This window comes from Lactuca serriola, chromosome 3 (assembly GCF_051521515.1).
Source record: "Lactuca serriola cultivar US96UC23 chromosome 3, Lser_US96UC23_V15, whole genome shotgun sequence".
NCBI classification, from domain to species: domain Eukaryota; kingdom Viridiplantae; phylum Streptophyta; class Magnoliopsida; order Asterales; family Asteraceae; genus Lactuca; species Lactuca serriola.
The window spans coordinates 287,132,690-287,153,960 of NC_136410.1; the positions used below are offsets into that span (position 1 = coordinate 287,132,690).

Sequence of the window (21,271 nt, forward strand, 5' to 3'; positions counted from 1 at the left end):
ATTTATTTCCTTGCAATAAAATCGTTATGAAAAAATTGATGTTTGCATATTTCTACAATGAATGGATGTGATTCTTAATTATGTTAATTGTGGAAATGTCAAGAATTTACCAAATACGGAAAGTTTCTCATCGCCCAAGTTTCATTTGGACAGAAACTTGGAATCATACAACTTGGTTGCATGATGAATGAGAAATTTCATATTTGGAAATTAGACTAATTCGTTAACAAAGAGTCAAGTGAAGGACTAGGAGATCAAGTACACAAGGTTGTGTGTTGATCATGTCCACCACAAGAGTGACAAAGATGTTCGTCATGATTTACTAAAGGTTTAGTGGATATGATTATACTTATAAGATTAAGTGTAGTTCCGAGTTGATTTGAAAGATTTTAAATCAATAGCAGAACGAATAAGAAGAATCAAGTAGGCAGAAAGATAAAAGTTTCTCTATTCTAAGAAGAAGGGAGAGTACCTTTTATTATGTTTTATGATAGGTCTTAATGATTAAGAACCATATCTCAATTGATCCTCTAAGTGAGTCTTTGTGCAATTGTATGTCTAAGAAGAGGAATCGAGAATTGAAGAAATGGTTAAATCAAGAAGTCAATCATACTTTGTTCCAAAACAAGTCTTAGAGTTAAGATTGAGACATTGAGTGACAAGTCTTAAGAAGGTTTATAACATTCATCAAATGTGTAAAGTTGTGATATCTTGGATAAGACAAAGACTAAATAGGACCAATTTTATGAAGTGTTTTGTCTTGATAAAAGCTACACTAACTCTTGCATATTTGTTTGTCAAGAAATGTTTATTGACAAAAGAATCATAAATGCCAAGGAGTCAGTGGGAGTCTTAATGGTCTTGAAATGTTTCAAGAACTAATCAAGAATAAACCTTATCAATCATCACTAGCACACGACTTGAGGTTTACAACCTATCGTGTTGACACTATCTTGTTTCTGTGTCGTTCCAATTGAGTTAATTATGCATGTGAGTTCTATGAGCTCTCATTTGAACGCATAAAAGGCAAGCACCTTGATCAATGAAAAATACATTTATAAGATAGGGTGAGCTACTTAACTACTTGGAATACATGGTAGGCAGCCGTGTTACCATAAGGCAAGAGATCAAGATTGAAAAAGTTTCGTCCATAAGAGTTTGGATTTGTCGCAAACTTTGGTTTTGACAATTCGCATGGATTGGAACACATACACCATTAAAATCTAAGTGTCATAAGATTTTCTACTTCATGAAGATGACTGTGAGGAAATGCTTTCACTAAGAGAGATTTTAAGAAGATGGTGATTGTAAAATTGTATTCTCAAATTTGATTATGGTTACGGTATCCCTTTCCATGATTCAAATTGTGAGATTTGGCAATTAGTCTGAATTGTTTAAGACACACATATGAGCTATCTTAGACAAAGGTGTATGAGATTAAGAAGCTTAGATAAAGGATTATCAAAGCATTAGGTATTAGAAATATGAACTTCGAAAATTCAATAAGTATTGTTTTTCTGGAAGTTCAGTTGCTTTCTAAAACAAGTCAAAACTAGTGGGAGTATAAGTGTTATGCTTATATGATAATAATCATCATGATAGTGGGAGCATAAATGTTGTGCTTGTATGATTATTAAGGTTAGTATTGCAAGTTAGCAATATTAATTATAGAAAAAAAGAGTTATACTTTGCAAAGTCGTAAGGGTTGAATAGTTGTTTTGCTATAATTAAGGGAGAGAATATTATGCTTCATTTCAAATCTAAAGGCTTAGGTTGTGGAATGTTAATAAATTTAGTCAAGGATACATACTGTATTCTTAAATTTCTATTATGATTACGGTATCCGTCTTCATAGTTCGAATGGTAAGAACGTGACACATAAAATATTATGGCAAAAGATTCATAAAGTATCATATCTTTATGTAAGACATTATGCATCGTGTCCCATACGCTTCAGGTATAGGATCGATTGCAAATGCTATAATATTTGACCATTCTAAAATTTTCCAAATGTCTAGCTCATTTAGAGGGAAAAAAGGACTAGAATCGGTTTTGACTAATATAATTAAACAACTATCAAAGGACGATCCAAAGCTTGCTAAGGATTGGTCGCTTGTGAGTAGTTGGAAGTATGATATTGGATGGAGCATATCGACATTATTATGAATAGATAAGATTCTATTAAGAATGAGTTGTCATATGGTAAGTATGGAAAGGTTTCCATATTTGGAGTTGGATATTGACAATCTATGTCTAGATTAGAAACTTTTATGCAAAAGGATGTTCAAAGGAATGTAGTTTGAGTGAGCACTACTAGAAACACAGCCTTTTACGTCGCTCATTGTGCGTCGTAAAAGGCTTAGACGACGCGCAAATGCCCGTCAAGGAAGACCCTGTCATAAAGAGAGACGACGCGTATTTACGACGCTCATTTACGATGCGCAATTACGACGCGCGTTTACGATACGCATTGCGTATCAAGGAAGGCCATGTCATAAAGGAAGACGACACGCATTCGTGTGTCGTAACCTTACGACACGCGTGTTAATGACACGCAATGCGTATCAAGAAAGCCCTTGTCAAGAAAGGCCATGTCATAAATGAAGATGACACACATTTTTGCGTATCATAATTTTAAATGTTTAAAAAAAATATTATTTATAGATTTACTAATTTTCAAATTAAATAATACATTAAAATGCTCATAATACAAAATAAAATACCATAAATAACAAAGATAATTCATTTCACTAATATGTCAAATACAAATAATTATTCCAAAAGTGAGTAAATGTTATAAAAAATGAACTCATTTATATACAATTGCATCATCACGACTAATCGGTTTTATAATCTCAAAGTCATCAATGGAAGTGCGGTCCTTATTTTCGGAATGTATAGGGCTAGTTCTCAAGCTCCGTACCACATCATCCTCCAATGGAGCATCTTCATCGATAACCGTGCTTGCGATGTCAACTTTTTCATCATCAACCATCTCACAAATCTACAAATACTTCTCCCTGCTTGTAACAACTAATAATTAACATTTATGATTTATGATTTATGATTTAACAAACACACACCTCATAAAAAACATGTTTATTATAAAAATGTTATCACCGAATAAGCTTGTCTATGCGTGCTCCAAATGTCTCAACGGTCAGGGCATCAAACTTTCTCCGGTCGATCACGACTCTTAAGTCATCAAGACACGTCAGCAGATACGACAAAGATCGGTCATCATCCAATGGCGTATTGCCAGCACATCGAGTAATATCAGCAAGCCCATTCATCTACAAATATTTCAATATTAGTACCTATATCTCATAACAAATAAGAACCTATTACCTACCTGTGGAAGGTCATCATGTTCAGAATAGGCACCCTTCCCTGCCAATAACAAGTCTATTTGGTTGGTTTTTGGTGTCATCAATGGCGACCTAGGAGTCATGCTGCCAGCAGATGATGTGGTCATTCCTTGGTTAGATTTAGGACCAAAGCGGGTCCTACATGACATGGAGGGGTGAGCTTTAAGATCATCCATCGATACAAAATTATCGCCTTGATCAGGAAAACAATCAAGCATGTCTTCTGAACCTCTACGTGACCAATCACTAAGCTTAGGGGACATGAAATCACAGTCTTCGGTAACACTTGAACTTGCTTTAGCAGCATCTGGACTTCTATTATCCTTTTGTGAAATCCACTCCATTAACTTCTCAAGGGTTTCAGCAACCCTTACAAGCCTTTCATCTACACTTATACCTGTCTGATCGCAACAATCAGCAATCACACAAATTCTAGAATGTTCTTCCACGTGTAAAGTCGGAACCTCCTCTTCAGAAATCCGAAAAATGATGGAAGTTTCATCGGAGATATTCGGTTGATCCCCCCACCCCCATGAAACTCGATGCTGATGCTTAAAAGAAGTACTTGATTGTGACTGTGATTGTGATTGTGCATGTGAATCTTTAACAGATGATGGCTTCATAGTAGTAGTAGTCGGATCCACATCTTTTTCACTGGCTACCCTCTCAATAATAGCATCCAAATTTATATCAGTATGTTCCTTTACCACAACTGGCTTTTTGGTCCAGGTCCAGGAGATGGGAATTTCTTCCAAGAAGCCATTCGGTCTCTACCCGAGTCCAAGTTTTTAGGTATTTCTACAGTAGGCGGAGATGCAACATTTGCAGGATGTTGTAGTATGGGTTTTTCTTTCTTGGGTTCCAGCATCCCGTGTTGTTCCTGACTGAAAGATTTTCTTGATGATGATGATGATGGTGGTTTTGAGGGTCTTGGAGGAATACGTTTATCTGCTGAATGAAAGGACTAACGGAGTTGAAGAACCAGTTCATCTTCAGCCAATCCGCTTTCTTTATGGAACTGCAGGAGCCTTGTACCTCTTGTGAGTATGAACAGCACTCGGGTGTGAAGTTGTTTCAAGATACCCATGGGGAGCTCTTGGCGCCTGTCGTCCAGTTCCTGAACAATCCCCTCACACTGCAACCAAAACTCTCCAGGAGATGTCATGGCATACCTCTGAGCCAACATCAATAAGTCTTATAGAGTTTCCTGCCATTGCGGTTGACTCTCTGCATTCTTTTCTAGAATGCCAAGTAAATCCCCAGCAAATATATGAAGATTAGCATCCACTTCTTCCTTTGCTTTGTCAAACTTACCCCGTATCATTGACAAAACCTCCTGCTCCCGCTCACATAAATTAAATTTAAATGAATCAGCTATTTATTTTAATACAAATATACAATAAAGGATACATAAATAAATGCCTTCCTACCTCTACGTTATTTAAACCTCGAGATCTTCAGTTTGTGAAACCAAGAAAAAAAATCCAGATGGAAGTGTCCATTGGGAGTGAAACCAGGAAAAAAAATATGTAATCTTCTTATTTGTGACTATTTTAGGGTTCTAAATCACAGATCTTCAGTTTACAGTCATAATTAGCAAGAATGTTTTTGGGTTTTAAATCCAGATGGAAGTGTCCATTTTGAAACCCTAATTAGAGGTTATGTGTTCGAATCTGGTGGAAAATGGAAACTGTTTGATTGGTTGTCCCCTTTTCATATGCAGACCTTCAATAATTCAACTTTGACTGATGCCTGCCATTTAAAAAGTTTTGGAGTATTGATAAGATGAGGCCAAGTAAGTGAATGAGTACCATATTGTTGCAGACATAAGCTTAATACATCCTTGTTATAAAACATGGTGTGTGGCTGATAATGGACAACATGTATTAAGTAATTTAAATTGTAAAGTCAAATATAGATCTAGAGTCTAAACTGTAAATTTAAAATGAGAATCCGTAACTAGTGTAACGTATAAGTAAATGTATTTACTTTTGTCCTATCGGATGTCATGTGAAGTAGAATCGAAAGTCTGTAGTGAGATCAATCTGTATTAAAAGCTTTAGCATCCACTCTTTGCTATGAGAGGAAAAAGAATAGACATTACCATTAGTTAAATAGATTTTTGAGTGAGAAGGTGACAAAATTATTTAAAGAATAAAATATGTGACTCACCTTATTTTTGAGCTCAAGAAGTGATAGTCCAGCACTAAAAACATCAGAATTCTGAGTGGCAACAGCTATACCCACACGAGGTGAAAGATAGGAATCATTTCAAGAGGAAAACAACATATTCCCCCTTGTCCCACATAGTCCTGTGGGGAAAACATGTTGGCAGTAGGGGTAGTGTGGTCAATTGCTTCTAGAACTTGGATGTTCCTCCTTGAGCTAGTTGATTTTGGCTTTGAGAGACTAAAAGTACCCCTAAAGCTAAATTTTCCAGATTTGGCAGGTTTTGTAACTGATAAGGGATCTGAATGCACTCTCTGAAGGGTCGATTTCTAGCGCTTGATATGTAAGGGGGGATAGAATAGTTATTACTTATCCATTATGGGTAAAAAAATCATATGATGTGAAAAAGACGAGTCCATTAGATGAAAGCCTGTTAAACAATACAACATTTTCTCATCACATATTTATAAAAGGTAAAATGAGAAAGAAGACAGAACAGGTCAATAAGGTATACTTAGTCACCCAAAAAAAGCCTTTTGTACCCATACTATTTGTTGTACCCATAATCCCATATTACTTCCTCTGCATCTTCTTTTTTTTTATCTTTTTCTGAGGCAGACTCCATTATGGGGTCTTAGTTCCTTGATAAATTCGATGGATAAACATGTGTTCCCAGGGATAATAATGATCTTGCCATATGAAGATTGACCAACCCCATTCATGAGAGGTATAGCCACCAGATTCAACCTTTGTGTACTTCTCAAACGCCTCGAAAATTGACCAACCCCATTCACGATATATGATAATAACATTAAAAAAAATTAATATATATCATAAAAAATAATATATATAATCAAGATTAGAAAAAAGGTAATAATAATAATAATAGAACATACTTTGAATCTTCTATGATACGATATAGAACAAACAATGATTCAACGGTTTCAGGGCGCAAAAGGTTATGGCAATCAGCATGTTTGATGACAATGTCATGAATATACACTAAACTCTTGTTTCCTCCATCCAGATTTTCCTCAGAGTAGCCCTGATTTATCAAACACACTAATAATTATTAAAAAAAAAACAAGTAACATCTGAATAAAAATAAGTCACCACGATAGAAGGATTATAACTCTTAAACCTTTCCCTTCCTTCATATCCAAGAAGCATCGTATACAGGGGAAAAACCGTCAATGCACCAGGGACCCATCATCCTCCTTTTCCTTTTCCTTTGATGAATCTGATTATTTCAGATCAGATTTACCTGTATAGATAATATTTAAAAAAACATCAAAATTTTAGTAAGTTATAACTTATAATAATAAATTAAGAGAAAGTTGATATAGAATCATGGAATCATACAAGACCAATCTCCTGCCCTAGATCTGGATGCCTAGGAGCAATTATGGCAAGAATATTGATGTGCTTTTGCACTAAGGCTCTATGAACTGATACCATTACTGTAAAAAATTGATCAAAATGTATTACCACTTCTGTTAAAAGAATGTTGAAAGTTTTAGTATTCAATTGAACTAACATCCCCTATGAGAAGACCCACGTCAAACTTCCTAGGAAAGTCCCTTGTACAATGCTGCAAAAAAATTTAGAAATAAAAAAAGGGTTAATGTCATAAATGGAAACCAACTATTCCAATTATGCATTCCACTTCTAATTCTAAATCTCACATCACTAAACTTTTTAATGTTGTTACAATCAGGTCAATGATCCAATTTATGATGAGGAAGGCATTTATGTCTTTTGAATAGACAAGATATCAAGAGTAAGATATTGTACTTTTGATGCGAGTGCAAAGGCGTACTCTGCAACAACAGTCTTTCCAGTTGAAGTATGAGCTGCTACAAAAACTAATTCCCCCTTCTCAAGATAATATATAGCCTATAATTATAAAGCAAAAAGATGTATATGAGTTTAACCCTATTTAATTTTATATCAAATTAATATTAATATTACCTCCTTTTGGAATGCATCTAGTTCAAAAGGGAAATCCAATGCCATATCAGGAACAAGTTCATTAAAATTATCTGCAATCCCATCACTAACCCCTGTAACTACCCAAACTTGCGAAACAAACACACCCATTAAGCAAAAAAGAATCATGCAAAAAAGTTTGAAGAATTTCAATCCTAATCAAAAGATACTTTTGGCTCCTTCTGTCGACCACCATCTCCGAAATCGGAATCATCCAATCCTTTGGTCAAGCCTTTGGATCCTGTTGACAAAATTTGATCAATAATAGATGATTCAGAGTCAAGTGAATCTGGTTTATTTTCATCTTTTAATGGAACAGATTTTGGAGACCCCAATTCAATAACATTCATTTCTAACTCAGGTGTTTCTCCTACACGATGAGCAATGTTATCATTATCAACCTCCCATAAAAAGATACTCATAGTCATAATACAAAGATATAAAAAAGACGAGTAATGGTGTTTGTGTTCTAAATGTTGGATTAATGTCTAAGTCCATAACTATAATTGGTAAGACTTGACCCGACCCGGCATGGTCCATGTGGGTTGCATGGCATCATGCATTTGGATAGACTATAATGAGAGAAATAAGACACTTATGGTTATTAATATATTATAAGTTCTAGTATATTAATAATAAGAATAATAAGATTATTTAATTAGTATTGATCAAGAATTAATCTAGGATTAATTAAGTGATCAAAAGAAGACTAATTAAATATATGGGTTGCTTGTGTAAATCATACATACTTGTATAGTGGGCTAATGCTCCATGGATAATCAAGTTGGGCTAAAACCCATAGGATGGTCCATGGATGCTCCATGGTGTATTTGAACCCATGGATCCAAGGAAATGGAAAGTCATGACAATTAGGGTTTACCCTAATTGTAACACTATATAAAGATCTTATTCTTGACAAAATCGGCGACTAGTGTGAGTAATAGAAGGGCTAGCCTATTTCATGAGTGTAGATTTCTCTCAAGTTATTCCAAGTGCATTTGGTGTTGTGTGAACCATTTGAGGTGTCACACTTGGGGCACTAGGCACTCAAGCTTCATGAAGACTTTCTACATGAAAAAGGTGTTGGGTTTTGAGCATTCTAACACTCCTAAGTGTACATGCAACCCTAAATACCTTGGATCTATGTTTTCTCTAATATACATGCAAATAAGAACTTCCAAGGTATTATCCTAATCTAGCATACAAAACAATAACTATAGCAAGATAGAATACATACCTCTTTGGTGTAGAAAGTCTTCATGAAGCTTGAGTGCCTAGTGCCCCAAGTGTGACACCTCAAATGGAATCACAATCATCAAAACACTTAGAATAGCTTGAGAGAATTCTTACAACTCATGAAATCGGCTAGCCCTCTCTAGAACCCTACTAGTGCCGATTTTGTCAAGAATAATATCTTTATATAGTGTTACAATTAGGGCAAACCCTAATTGTCATGACTTTCCATTTCCTTGGATCCATGGGTTCAAATACACCATGGAGCATCCATGGACCATCCTATGGGTTTTAGCCCAACTTGATTATCCATGGAGCATTAGCCCACTATACAAGTATGGATGATTTACACAATCAACCCATATATTTAATTAGTCTTCTTTTGATCACTTAATTAATCCTAGATTAATTCTTGATCAATACTAATTAAATAATCTTATTATTCTTATTATTAATATACTAGAACTTATAATATATTAATAACCATAAGTGTCTTATTTCTCTCATCCAAGTGCATGATGCCATGCAACCCAAATGGACCATGCCGGGTCGGGTCAAGTCTTACCAATTATATTTATGGACTTAGAAATTAATCCAACAGTCTCCCACTTGGATAAGTCTAAAATTAATATTGCGTATGACTTCAGGAACCAACTGGCAATCGTAGCTCTCAAAAGCTTCGGTCGAACTCTGACCTTATCGATGAATTCTGACCTTTGTCAATGACGTGTCCATTAGATAAGGGGTCATATATTCCTCCATTCTAGATATCATATGGACTGAGACATGGATTATGATCATTCTCTCTGTCCATTTGTTGTTTCCCGATTTCCGATTTATGACGACTGACTAATTGAACAAATCAAATCAGTCCTGGCTCGGCCGAGCACTTCCATTTGTCATCATCAAATCATCGAGGGGCCCACAGATATCGCTTTTATCCCGAAGGTAAAAGGAATGGATAAACTTCGACTCATATGGCTTGTTCTACTACTTGTTGAATCATACACAAAGGCACGTTTTATAGCACAGAGTTACCAAATGCGGTTTCGTGCAATCAATGTACTATCAACTCATAGTAACAACTCATATCTCTAGGTTTGAAGAATATAAGATATTATCGTCTCATGATCACTCGTGATAAAATCCATGAAGTGATTCCAATGAGCGCGGGTTGAATCCAATACTCAGAACTTATGAGCACTCATGATTGTTGTAGCCTTGTCCAACACCTTAGACCTCTACAACCCATCATGACAGTCTTAATTCATATCTACTTCCAACATATGACCGACTGTGGATGGTTTGAATAACTTAGTCATTCCGGAAGAATAACCCAGTTTATTCGGGAAGTCAAAACATGCAAAGTGAAACACAATAATAATAGAATCCAATATGGTATCAACCCTTTGAACATAAATAAAACACCTTTTATTTATCACCATATGATTACACATTATTCATTGTATACTGTTTCAGCTATCAACCTTATTCTTGAATTTAAAACAATAGTTGTCCCATGCTCCAAGCATGTACACTATGTTTTCTTAAACACTAGTCATGCCATACACCAAGTATGCATACTATGTTTGTCTATGATCTTTACTTTGTGAACTAGATCCATTGAACATAACTTCAATGATTCTCTTTTCACACTCCCAAATCCTTACTGCAAATGCAAGAATTCCAAATTCATGCCATTTACTGAAATCTGTTAGATTCTAAACTTATATGCATTGATCCTCTTGTAATGATTATGCACAAATTCATAAAGACTTGACAACAAACATTACAGAGCATTCCAAAGGAGATCAACTTCTTGGAAACATCCATCTTGCATTAAGTTTCCTTAATCTTACACAGATTTGAAAATCCTAACTTTGAAACATTTCCAGATTCCATTTTGACTATCACTTCTGAACAAGAGTTGCCTCCTTACAGATTATGTCAATATGGTCCTTCCAGAATTATCACTATACTTCCAATTGTCCTTGAGCAACCAATCTTTGGTAGACCTTAGATTGTTCTCGACAATTGTTTAATCCTTTTAGTCATATCCAGTTCTAAACCTTTTCCCTTCTTAATGCCCCAGGCATTTGGAAAATTTTAGACCGAATGATTATAACACATGTAATCGATCCTATATCCGAAGCATATGGGACACGATTCATGATGTCTCACATAAAGACTAAACCAGTCTTTTGCTATAATATGTCCATTTCAATTTGCCAGGTTCTCATAATTTAGATTATGAAAAGGGATGTCGTAATCATAATCGAATTTTAGAACGCAAATAATGGACTCATATACAGAATTTCCTTATGTTGAGTCATTCCAACATGAAATTCATATATATATCCTTGACTAAATGATTAAAACCTCATGATCTAAGCTTATAGATTTGAGATGAAGTATAATTTCCTCTCCCTTAATTATAGCAAAACAACTTTTTCCCAATTGAAACTTTTGTTTTCTATAATTAACGTTGCTAGCTTGCAATACTTAACATAATTATCATGCTCCCACTAACATGATGATTATTAGCATATCACTTATGCTCCCATTAGCTTTGACATGTACCCAGAAATCAGCTGGACTTCTAGAAATCAATACTTTATTGACTTTCTTACCAAAGTTCAGATTTCTGATACTAGATTGTTTTGATAAGACTTTATCAAAATCATACACCTTCCCTTAGATAGCACACTTGTGTATCTAAACAATTATGAAGAGGGATGCCGTAATCATAATGTTTAGACCTTTTTGCCACTTCTCACAAGTCCATGTTAGTGTGCCGGTTAACCACACGCGCTCCACTAACGACTTTGAGAATGCAAATATCACAATTGCTATCTAGCTAAAATCTACTTAGTGAAAGTGTCTCCTCACCATCATTTTCATGAATCGGAGAGAAACCTTATGACACTTAGATTTACTGGTGTATGTGTTCTTATCCATGTGAATTGTCAAAATCATAGTCACAAGACAAGGATAATGACAAATCCAAACTCATATGGACTGAACTCAATCTTAATTTCTTGCCACCTGGCAGCTCAAGGGCCTGCCATTGCTTCCAAGTTGTTATGCAACTAATTGAGAACTCTAAGAACTCATATGCAAAGCCAACTTTAACTGGAATGGGCACAGAATAAGTCAACACGATAGGTTATAAACCTCAAGTCGTGTGCTAGTGAAGAACTTCAGGTTTTATTCTTGATTAGTTCTTGAGACTTTCAAGACCTTTAAGACTCCCACTGTCCTCTTGACCTATAAGACTCCCTTGTCAAATATCCAAGAGATAGTGTGGATTCTAATCAAGACAAACACTTCACACAATTGGCCTTAGTTGGTCTTTGTTTTATCCAAAACATCACAACTTACCAATTTCAAATGTACAAGAGTAGAAAACTTTTACTCTTACATTTGACAAGTGTTTTAAACCTTCTTTAAGACATGTCACTCAAATTACAATCTTGGAGTATGACTCTAAGACTTGCAGTATGACTCATCTTCTTTATTTAACCATTTCAACAATTCAAGATCCCTCTTCTTAGTCATAAGAATGCACTAAGACTTCCTTAGAGAACTAATTTTGATATGGTTTCTTAATCATTAAGATGATCACAAAAACTGATACTAAAGTACTCTCCCATCTTTTCAGATTTGAGAGACTTTTATCCTTCTGCCTAAATTGATTCTTCTTATTCGCTCTGCCATACATTGGAACCTTTTTCCAATGTCGCAGAATTACACTTAAGCTTGTAAGTATAATCATATTTACTGTGCTTTAGTAAACTATGACGAATAGTTTTATCAATCTTTTTGTGGTGGACTTGACCAGTGCACAAGAATGTGTACTCGATCCCTTAGTCCTTTACTTGATTCACACATCCATGTGAACAAGTAATTAGTCTTAATTTTCCAAAACTTGAAAGTTCTCATTCATCATGCTATACAACTTGCATGATTCCAAGTTCCGGTCCAATTGAAACTTGGATGATGAGAATCTTTCCTTATTTGGTAAATTTAGACATTACCACAAATGAAAGAATCAATTTCATATTTCCACTCTTGCTCTTAACGGAATTATATAAGCAACAATTTTTCCTCAAATGCCATTGTAAGGATATTTTAAAATAAATAAAATCAAAAAATTTTCTTTTATTTTAAAACTTTGCGGAAAAAACTTATCCTTACAATCCATATGAAAACTTGTTGTTACCTATTCCTAAGCAATATATCATAACTCCTAAGAAGTAGCTCAAGAATCTGTCAAATTACGCGATAGAAATCCATCTATGCGATCAGATTCAGCATATTCTTTCTTTAAGTTTCTTCATTTTTCTTTGATTCTTAAAACATCACCATGTGACCCAGTCACATCATGTATCAAGAATCTCATAATAGAAACTTAACGGAGTTAGATAGTGGACTTTACCTGAAGTAGAGTCAAACTTATTGACTTTAACATCCTTAGGTAAATTTGGCAACTTCGCAACCAATGCCCCTTCCTTTGGCAATATAAACATATGGACTCTTTGATAATGGTACACGAGACTATCACAGACTTAGCTTTTCTCTTTACCATTTGGTCAACCGAGTTGACTATGGCCGATCCCTTTCCATTGGGAAGAGAATGCTTTACTGGATATCCAATGTCATCATTGTCAATGTCCATAAAGTTTTAGGAAGTTGATCTTAACAAATAGATAAGATCATTAAGGGTCTTGTCATAGTCTGTGTCATAGGTGTTCCAAAAGAACTCACTATGTGACTTAGAAAGTAGTTGAACCACCAACTTTCTCAAGACTTTGACACCCAACTCTCCCGGCTTGTCAATATGTGACTACATCTCCAAGATGTGTCCACACCTAGACCTTGCCTTGCCAATAGGGCTTGAGTGACCTTAAACTTTTCAAGAGCTTGTGGGTTAGGGAGAATAATTGGAGGAGGAGAAAGAAGTATGATATCCATGGGACATCATCTTCATTAGGAAACCTTGTTTCAAGAGATTTGGGAAGATCATAAATGTCTAAACCAGACATGTTTTGGGAGATATTCAAGATAGTTGATCTTAAGTTCTTAATATGACACCCAATATGAAATATTAAGGCTAGGACCCAACAAACTATTTTATAACTTAGAAGAGGTATGCCGTAATCCAAGCTATAAAATATTTGAAGGTAGGTGAATGACGATTCACCAATTTCCACCAAGATAAACGAAATGTATTATTAGGTTTTAATTGGTTTTGAAACTCCTAGAACTTTGAGATTCATTGAACTGTTCAATGGCATGTTTCAATCTCGAGTGTGCCCTTCAGGTTTTGTGACTGGGATGCCGAGGATCACAAAACAAGGTGTGAAGTAACCATGCAAATTACTTGGTACCTTTAATAAATTACCCCTCAATCGATGTGCCGGTTAACCACACACGCTCCATCAATACTATGATAAATATTAAGTCACCCTTTACCTACCTTGTTAAGTCCAAGTTAGTGTGCCGGTTAACCACACACGCTCCACTAACGACTTAAACAAAGTGCAAAGTGTAATTTCATGGATTAGCACCTTATTCACATTTTTCCTAAGTAACTAAGATTGGGTATTATTAAGAGTTTAGTTACTTAGTATTTTTCATTAATACTTTTAATGAAGGGAGAATTCTAGTCCTGTCAAACCCGTTCGGCTAACGACCCTCCACCAGTCAAGCAAGCGGTGGGTGAGAGTGGACACCCATTAAGTTGCCATTTTATAGGCAACAACCTTATACCCACCTTATAGACCGGCTTCGTGAATGAGGCGTACTAGCGGTAAGACTGACTTTACTCTTATACATATATATATATATATATATATATATATATATATATATATATATATATATATATATATATATATATTATTAACTTATAATATTATAAAGTATAAGGGTTGAATTTTAACTTTTAAAATTCTAAGGGCTAACTTGGAATTAAAGTATTCATACTTGAAAACTTTTCAAATTCCAAAACTTGAGGGCAAGTTTTGAAACTATTCAAAACTAATTAATTCCATAACTTATGTGTTTAAAGTAGTTTTAATCCAAAAACTCTTCAAGTTCCATAACTTGAGGACAAGTTATGGAAGACTTTAAACTAATAAAAGAATTAACTTTTCTTTATTTTATAACTTATGGATTTAATTATGGTTACATATTTTATTACTTAATGAAGTGACTCTTGAACCTCCATAACTTAAGGACAAGACTCTTCATCTTTTGTAACCATTGCCAACTTTTATGAGTTTTATGAGTCTTTAATGTGACTCTTCATGTAACTTGAGGACAAGTTACACAAACACATTTATACTCAACTCTTAGATTAAAATGGATTGAAAACACCTATTTCACTCAACATTTCTATTAATCTAAGCAACTCATAAGAACAAGATAATTCAAATCAAACTTTTTCATGTAATTAGTCTAAACCTTAAACTAATACAAAACATGAATCTATTGACAATTATCTTTGAAAATGGATTAGCATGAACATTACCACATCAAAAACAAGTTTATAAGATCAAAAATAACTTAGGGTAATGTTCCTAGTCCATTTCTAGCCAAAAAACTCGAAAATATGCTGTCTGGGGGTCCAACTCGTCGAGTGCATGAACAAACTCGGCGAGTTGGATCGAATTCATCACTTTTTAGGCATGGACTCGCCGAGTCTCCTGATGGACTCGCCGAGTCTGATGGCCAGACAGCACCAGATTCGTTTTTTCAGCTTCTATTGCAGGTATAACAAGAAAACAAGCCTAGGCTCTGATACCACTGTTGGGTTTTGAGCATTCTAACACTCCTAAGTGTACATGCAACCCTAAATACCTTGGATCTATGTTTTCTCTAATATACATGCAAATAAGAACTTCCAAGGTATTATCCTAATCTAGCATACAAAACAATAACTATAGCAAGATAGAATACATACCTCTTTGGTGTAGAAAGTCTTCATGAAGCTTGAGTGCCTAGTGCCCCAAGTGTGACACCTCAAATGGAATCACAATCATCAAAACACTTAGAATAGCTTGAGAGAATTCTTACAACTCATGAAATCGGCTAGCCCTCTCTAGAACCCTACTAGTGCCGATTTTGTCAAGAATAATATCTTTATATAGTGTTACAATTAGGGCAAACCCTAATTGTCATGACTTTCCATTTCCTTGGATCCATGGGTTCAAATACACCATGGAGCATCCATGGACCATCCTATGGGTTTTAGCCCAACTTGATTATCCATGGAGCATTAGCCCACTATACAAGTATGGATGATTTACACAATCAACCCATATATTTAATTAGTCTTCTTTTGATCACTTAATTAATCCTAGATTAATTCTTGATCAATACTAATTAAATAATCTTATTATTCTTATTATTAATATACTAGAACTTATAATATATTAATAACCATAAGTGTCTTATTTCTCTTATCCAAGTGCATGATGGTATGCAACCCAAATGGACCATGCCGGGTCGGGTCAAGTCTTACCAATTATAGTTATGGACTTAGACATTAATCCAACAAAAGGTATGTATTATATCTTGTTATATCCATTGTTTTTGTATGCTAGATTAGGATAATACCTTGGATGTTCATATTTGCATGTATAATAGAGAAAACATAGATCCAAGGTATTTAGGGTTGCATGTACACTTAGGAGTGTTAGAATGCTCATAACCCAACTGAGATGCTTATATAGTTAGGGTTGGTATCAGAGCCTAGGCTTGTTTTCTTGTTATACTTGCAAAAGAAGCTGGAAAATCGAGTTTTCATGCTGTCTGCCCAGCAGACTCGCCGAGTCCAAGGTAAAAAGCATCCAACTCGCCGAGTTGGTTCGTTCACTCGACGAGTTGGACCCCCAGACAGCATAAATTCGACTTTTTTGGCTGGAATTGGACTAAGAACATTACCCTAAAATGTTTTAGGACTTATAAACTTGTTTTGATGTGGTAATGTTCATGCTAATCCAATTTCAAAGATAATTGTCAATAGATTCATGTTTTTTATTAGTTTAAGGTTTAGACTAATTACATGAAAAAGTTTGATTTGAATTATCTTGTTCTTATGAGTTGCTTAGATTGAGTGAAATAGTTGTTTTCAATCCAAATTAATCTAAGAGTTGATTCTAAAATGTGTTTTTGTAACTTGTCCTCAAGTTATATGAAAAGTCACATTTAAGTTTCATAAAACTCATAAAAGTTGGCAAAGGTTACAAAATGAAGAGTCTAATTCTAATTAAATGGTGTTATGACTCCATAATTTGTCCTCAAGTTATGGAGGACCAAGAGTCTCTTCATTAAATAATAAATTTAAAAAAAAAAAAGTGTAACCTTAATTAATTCCATAAGTTATAAAATAAAGAAAAGTTAATTCTTTTATTAGTTTAAAGTCTTCCATAACTTTTCTTCAAGTTATGGAACTTGAAGAGTTTTTGGATTAAAACTACTTTAAACACATAAGTTATGGAATTAATTAGTTTTGAATAGTGTCAAAACTTGCCCTCAAGTTTTGGAATTTGTAAAGTTTTCTCTTATGAATACTTTAATTCCACGTTAGCCCTTAGAATTTTAAAAGTTAAAATTCAACCCTTATACTTTATAATATTATAAGTTAATAATATATATATATATATATATATATATATATATATATATATATATATATATGTATAAGAGTAGAACAAGTAGTAGAACAAGCCATATGAGTCGAAGTTTATCCATTCCTTTTACCTTCGGGATAAAAGCGATATCTGTGGTCCCCTCGATGATTTGATGATGACAAATGGAAGTGCTCGACCGGGCCAGGACTGATTTGATTTGTTCAATTAGTCAGTCATCATAAATCGGAAATCGGGAAACAACAAATGGACAGAGAGAATGATTATAATCCATGTCTCAGTCCATATGATATCTAGAATGGAGGAATATATGATCCCTTATCTAATGGACAAGTCATTGACAAATGTCAGAGTTCATCTACAAGGTCAGAGTTCAACAGAAGCTTTTGAGAGCTACGATTGCCAGTTGGTTCCTGAAGTCATACGCAATAATAGTTTTAGACTTATCCAAGTTGGAGACTGTTGGATTAATGTTTAAGTATAAGGTAAAGTTGGTAGTGCCTCCTCCACTATAAAACATGTCTTTGTGTATGATTCAACAAGTAGTAGAACAAGCCATATGAGTCGAAGTTTATCCATTCCTTTTACCTTCGGGATAAAAGCGATATCTGTGGTCCCCTCGATGATTTGATGATGACAAATGGAAGTGCTCGACCGGGCCAGGACTGATTTGATTTGTTCAATTAGTCAGTCATCATAAATCGGAAATCGGGAAACAACAAATGGACAGAGAGAATGATTATAATCCATGTCTCAGTCCATATGATATCTAGAATGGAGGAATATATGATCCCTTATCTAATGGACAAGTCATTGACAAAGGTCAGAGTTCATCTACAAGGTCAGAGTTCAACAGAAGCTTTTGAGAGCTACGATTGCCAGTTGGTTCCTGAAGTCATACGCAATAATAGTTTTAGACTTATCCAAGTCGGAGACTGTTGGATTAATGTCTAAGTATAAGGGTTGAATTTTAACTTTTAAAATTCTAAGGGCTAACGTGGAATTAAAGTATTCATAAGAGAAAACTTTACAAATTCCAAAACTTGAGGGCAAGTTTTGACACTATTCAAAACTAATTAATTCCATAACTTATGTGTTTAAAGTAGTTTTAATCCAAAAACTCTTCAAGTTCCATAACTTGAAGAAAAGTTATGGAAGACTTTAAACTAATAAAAGAATTAACTTTTCTTTATTTTATAACTTATGGAATTAATTAAGGTTACACTTTTTTTTTTAAATTTATTATTTAATGAAGAGACTCTTGGTCCTCCATAACTTGAGGACAAATTATGGAGTCATAACACCATTTAATTAGAATTAGACTCTTCATTTTGTAACCTTTGCCAACTTTTATGAGTTTTATGAAACTTAAATGTGACTTTTCATATAACTTGAGGACAAGTTACAAAAACACATTTTAGAATCAACTCTTAGATTAATTTGGATTGAAAACAACTATTTCACTCAATCTAAGCAACTCATAAGAACAAGATAATTCAAATCAAACTTTTTCATGTAATTAGTCTAAACCTTAAACTAATAAAAAACATGAATCTATTGACAATTATCTTTGAAATTGGATTAGCATGAACATTACCACATCAAAACAAGTTTATAAGTCCTAAAACATTTTAGGGTAATGTTCTTAGTCCAATTCCAGCCAAAAAAGTCGAATTTATGCTGTCTGGGGGTCCAACTCGTCGAGTGAACGAACCAACTCGGCGAGTTGGATGCTTTTTACCTTGGACTCGGCGAGTCTGCTGGGCAGACAGCATGAAAACTCGATTTTCCAGCTTCTTTTGCAAGTATAACAAGAAAACAAGCCTAGGCTCTGATACCAACCCTAACTATATAAGCATCTCAGTTGGGTTATGAGCATTCTAACACTCCTAAGTGTACATGCAACCCTAAATACCTTGGATCTATGTTTTCTCTATTATACATGCAAATATGAACATCCAAGGTATTATCCTAATCTAGCATACAAAAACAATGGATATAACAAGATATAATACATACCTTTTGTTGGATTAATGTCTAAGTCCATAACTATAATTGGTAAGACTTGACCCGACCCGGCATGGTCCATTTGGGTTGCATGGCATCATGCATTTGGATAGACTATAATGAGAGAAATAAGACACTTATGGTTATTAATATATTATAAGTTCTAGTATATTAATAATAAGAATATTAAGATTATTTAATTAGTATTGATCAAGAATTAATCTAGGATTAATTAAGTGATCGAAAGAAGACTAATTAAATATATGGGTTGCTTGTGTAAATCATCCATACTTGTATAGTGGGCTAATGCTCCATGGATAATCAAGTTGGGCTAAAACCAATAGGATGGTCCATGGATGCTCCATGGAATATTTGAACCCATGGATCCAAGGAAATGGAAGGTCATGACAATTAGGGTTTACCCTAATTGTAACACTATATAAAGATCTTATTCTTGACAAAATCGGTGACTAGTGTGAGTAATAGAAGGGCTAGCCGATTTCATGAGTGTAGATTTCTCTCAAGTTATTCCAAGTGCATTTGGTGTTGTGTGAACCATTTGAGGTGTCACACTTGGGGCACTAGGCACTCAAGCTTCATGAAGACTTTCTACATGAAAAAGGTATGTATTCTATCTTTTTATATCCATTGTTTTTGTATGCTAGATTAGGATAATACCTTGGATGTTCATATTTGCATGTATAATAGAGAAAACATAGATCCAAGGTATTTAGGGTTGCATGTACACTTAGGAGTGTTAGAATGCTCATAACCCTACAATATGGAGGTATTTTGGTGCATGGAATTCTCTCTCAAGAGCCACCTTTGTCCTAGTACTTCTCACATAAAATGCAAGAAAGTACGTTGCTATTTCTTGCATTTAACCCTTTATAGAATTGTAAAAGACATTATTTGTTTCAAGTTTAAAAATATGATGTCATTCTAGTACTTTTTTTTTAATCTACAACAAAAGATTTTTAATTAGAAAGGTAACTCGTTACACTTGGTATTTAATTGTGGGGTCTTAAACCAATCCTTGAGCCTTCATCAAGTTCCTAAGGTTGCTGTGAGCATCAATCTACATATATATATATATATATATATATATATATATATATATATATATATATATATATATATATATATATATAATTAGAAACCAAATAAGCAATAAATCAGAAGTAAACTCATTCAAACTATCAGCTATGGTATAACAAGACCAAAAGGCTAAAAATGTAATATTGTCAAAACCTTGATTTGTCTTCTGAGTATATTTTCAACCTTAATAAACCTTCTTTTCAAGTCATCCCAGCCACATACACAATAGGAAAATAAAAGTGTCAAAAATTGTTCGATTAGCAAGTCATAGAGAAATTACAAGTTGATTCATGAAAAAAGGGCTAAAATGTAAGTGCAAGAAACACCTGTATTGTGTGGAGCAGATTACAAGTTGCTTCAGGAAAGTCAGAATGTAATGTGTGGAGCAGATTACAGGTTGCTTCAGGAAAGTCATAGCTCTCCTTAATCCATCTGCATTGTTCCTCAATACTCAATGCTTCAGGGATGAAATAGAAACCTGAAAACACATAGTTATCAAGTATCAAGTATATGTATAAACAAATTAACCACATAACATAACTATAAGAGAATGGAGAAGAAATATCAAGAGAAAAAAAGGGGGGAGAATGGAGAAGAAATATCTAGAGACAAAAAAAAGAGCGAGAGGTTGTAAAACCCTAAATCTCCTTGACGGGGAGGAACAACAAAGATATATTGCGATTTATTTTTGGAGGAGGCACTACCAACTTTACCTTAGACGATGCTTGAATCTTACCTATCTAGGGCTTC

The 21,271-nt window shown here is 34.4% G+C and overlaps 1 pseudogene; it reads right to left on the reverse strand.

Moving 5' to 3' along the window:
* Nucleotides 1-2,809: 2,809 nt before the first annotated feature.
* Nucleotides 2,810-7,948, reverse strand: LOC145096282 (putative serine/threonine protein kinase IREH1; annotated as a pseudogene).
* Nucleotides 7,949-21,271: the final 13,323 nt, after the last annotated feature.